Here is a 4,267-nt window from a genome sequence, read left to right as displayed (position 1 = left end):
ACCAACTGTGTTTTGTCACCTGGCAATCTCGTATTTGCATCAATACTTTGTAGTGGGAAAGAAGAGGGGGAGAATTTAATAACTAAATATTTCATAGTAACTACCTTGACCTTCACTTCCTGTGCTGTTTTGTAAGCAATTCAGTTTTCATATGCTGTTTGTCCAGTCTAAAGAAACTGTTATCTCAATTAGAAAGCACCTCAAGTTACTCTATTTTTAGACTCTAGGAACACAAAGCCAGCAGGGTGAGTTGGATTTCAGATTCAGAACATTATGCATTCATTTTTGGCATACAAAGAGAGAGTGCTTTTGTTTGGTTACAAAACCAGCACGAGCTCTGCTCTTTGGTCTTTTAAAATTCAATTAGGTATAACGACATTATTTCTACATTTACTGGCAATCAGAAGAGACCCTGGGTGATGACATCTATATGTTGCCATAAATTGTAGTAAAGACATAAGATTGGCATTTCTAGGGAAATAAAAGGTCACCTAGTCTTTTTTTTTTATATATATTAATTGCAAAGCAGACAGCTCTGTTCATCTTCAAATAGTTTACAATATTCCCACAAGACTCTTCAAGACTATCAGTAATACCGCTATCCAGAAATTGATTGGCAATAAGAGACCACTTGCCACAGTAATTAGAAGTTGAATTCTGTCTAGTACTGAACATTTGTTATTGCACCACAAAAATACATTAGCTAAATGACAAAACCATTCACCTTTACCGGGATTTTGTCTACTACCTGCTTTTTCCTAACCAGGAATAGAGTATGTATTAGTCAATAGGACCTAAATAAAATCAGGGATCAGAGGTATGCTTAAAGATGATGGAAACTTCTCTATAAAAGCAAAAAAAGTATTTTGGGGGTAAGTGTTCACATTCTGAAGGGTCCTAAAAATTTGGAGGAAAAGACTTGCACAACTAGACTAGTCAATTGTTCCATTTTATATAGACCCAAATTTAGGGAGATTACTGTACATCTCTGATAAAGAGTCTGTGTGTAGAAATGCATGTGATAGTGTTACAAAGAAGGAAGCTGAGACAAATGAAACTTGTCCAAATCCACAAAATATCCGTAGATAATCTGAGCCAAGAAGTCCAAGTTTGTTTTACAGTGCACTGTCAGTTATAACCTTTAAACCGGTAGGCCAAAAAGTCCATAAAAAATATAATCTTTACCTAGATAAACTTATAGAAAACCAACGGGCAGATAACCCGCCTCCCCCCCCCCCCCAAACCTCGATGTGGGTAACATATGGCTACTACACATCTCTAATGTGTAGTTAATGAGCTACTTCCACACTTAATCCTCTTTTTTCCTTCTTGGAGTACTTTCTATGCACCAGAAGAACTTGCGATTTAAATAGTAAGTCTGTGGAAACTAAATGATGACTGCCTATTTAGTCCTGCACTAGGCTAAGTATTTTTTCTTGCTATGTACTACATCAACTCAGTGTCTGATTACAAATTTTTTTATTTCATACCCATTTGAAGTACAACATTATACTACATAAATCAAATAGCCCAATCTATAACTGTCTTGGTAATAGAACACTGTGCATCAACATAGCATTAAGATCCAGGTAAGTGATTTTACACTTCCTTCCAGTCTTTAAAAGTTTCAAAGTTAGGCTGAAGGTACAGTCCCATTATTGGGAGAGTAAGTAAGAAGATACATGTTTAAGTTTAGCAGTGTAGTTATTTAAGTTGGATCCTAGACTTTGAAAGGGGGGGAAAAAAAAAAAAATCAAGATTAGTCAGCAGGATTTCTCAACTTGCATTCAGCATCTTAATCAAGCCCACTGTTCCTATGCAACTGATCTGCAAAGTTATCAGCAATTTTCCTGTTAGATTACATCAGATAGTAAGTGACTGAGATATCCCAGGCAAGACAGGATGTTGTTGCTGACATCTTACTGTTGTGTCAGACCCTTCAGAAGTAATTTCTTCTTTGTCTGTTTTCCTAGCGATGAGTGGCAATGACTGTGAAAATATTTGTCAGGGGCCTTAACTAAAATCTTGATGCATCAAAATAAAAACTAAGTAAAAAATGTAATCTTCCCATAATACAGAGTTGGGAGAATCTAAGCCCCACAGAGTAAGCAGCTTGTGTCAGAGCTAAAGATACACAGTAATTGAACACCTTCCTCAAGGAAGAACGATTTACACAAGCAGCAGTCATAGTCCTGCACTGAGTGCTGAGTAAAAGGGTCCATAAAGAGTTCCGGGAAGTTCCTTGTGAATCTTACAAGCATATACAGCATGCCCTGAAGGTGAAATTAGCCCAGGCCATTTTGTGACTGGCAGGCCGTAACCAATGGTGCCAAGCCAGAACAGAAGGAAAGAGACATTTATGCCATAAGAAGTCTTAGCATCAAGAAGCATGGCGTTGTGTATTGACTTTTATATCCCTGTGGTTGAATTAACATTAAAAGGTCTTATCTTGGGAGATGCTTAAACCCAAGAACTCAAACAGCATAGTGCATTGTTGTTTACTGTCGAAACAGAAAGCACTTAACAATTGGGATAGTTCTCCTACCAAAATCTTTAACCAGTTCAGTATCTGATAGACCAGCAGAGGCCCTGAGAAAGAGAGTAAGCTTGCTGAAACACATACAGGAACAGTGTGAAGCCTTTATGCTTTTGACAAGGTAATTAAAGCCTCAGCAAGAGAGAACATGAAGCTATCCAGTCACACTGAGAACACACACACAAAAAGGAAAGGGGTGTGTAACACAGCCAAACTTCATATATGAAGGAAGGCGTAGAAACAACTTTCAGTTAATAGATGTGACAGAAGAGAGTACTTAGATGGCAAACCCTTTTCAGACACCTACTGTGCTCAGAAAAACTACTTTCACAGCTTTCTAAAATGAGGAACCTTAGTTACACAATTCACAAGATATTTCCAAATCTGTTGAGCAGATGAGTCAAATTCTACACATACAAGAATGACATTTTGCTGGATGCATTGTGTTGCTGCTATTAAATCTAATACTGCTGTGGAGCAACTTGGCCATGGGAGAGAGTCAGAAATAAGAGGGAAGGGAAGAACAGGTTAGAAATGGTAAAAAAAATCAGCCAGTGGCATTGCCATTTTCTTTGGCAAGAACTAAACCTGACAATTTCCATCTTTTGTCAATTCTTAGCTGAAAGCTTTTAATTAGAAAAGAACCCAGAAGCCTCCCTCCAAACACCCACCCACATTGCAGTGACTAAAATAGTTTATGGAGCTATAGGCAGTTCTTCCCAGATCATCAACAGAATTCATAGTACTGAACAGAAGAGATACCTTAATCTCTTTAGCTTTTGAGATAGCCTTCAGTGTCATTTTTTGTGTTAAGATCATATTTTTTAAAAAAGCTTCATTTGTATTTTTACAGCGATACTTACTCGCTGAACAGTGTTGGCAAATATATTCTCTAGATGCGTGCCAGATACCACCATAGCAGAGTAGAAATAGAAACTCAGTCCAACAACAGAGCTGCAGGCCTGCGGCATTAAGCAATATCCTTCAGTCGGTCCTCTTTTAAGAATTTTCCAAGCATAGAATAATGTGGATTTTCACACTGAAATGGGCTCTAGAGGAAAAGAAAAATCACCAAACCCACCAAACAACAAAACACCACACACAAAACCCTCAATGAAAACTATTAGACCCATCATCATACACGTAATGTGCACACACAAGAGAACCAGTTAAAGCACAACTGGAAAAACGCTTCATGCAGTACATTTAATGCAGGTGCTACAAAACACTTCTCTGCTTTTCAACCAAATAATATTTATGCTTGCATTAAAAGCTAAGATTCTCTCAGATGGACACCAACTAACTGTACTTGAAGCAGATTGGAAATTAAATACAGGACCTAAAAACTTGGCTAGGGATGCGAAGAATAATAAGAAGGGTTTCTACAGGTATATCAGCCAGAAAAGGATGGTTAAGGAAAGTGTACCCCCACTGATGAGCAAGACTGACAGGCTGGTAACAGCAGATGAGGGGAAGGCTGAGGTACTCAACGACTTTTTTGCCTCAGTCTTCACTGGCAACCTCTCTCCTCACCCCTCCCGAGTTGATGGATGGCATGAGGGGGACCGGGAGGGCAAAACCCCTCCTGCTGTAGGAGAAGACCAGGTTCGTGACCACCTGAGAAACCTGAATGCACATAAGTCCATGGGACCTGACGAGATGCATCCCAGAGTCCTGAGGGAATTGGCCGATGTAGTCGCCAAGCCACTCTCCATGATATTTGAAAAGTCA

The sequence above is a fragment of the Egretta garzetta genome, unplaced genomic scaffold, assembly GCF_000687185.1.
Source record: "Egretta garzetta isolate BGI_Z169 unplaced genomic scaffold, ASM68718v1 scaffold22, whole genome shotgun sequence".
NCBI classification, from domain to species: Eukaryota; Metazoa; Chordata; class Aves; order Pelecaniformes; family Ardeidae; genus Egretta; species Egretta garzetta.
Note: the sequence above shows the minus strand (reverse complement) of the source record.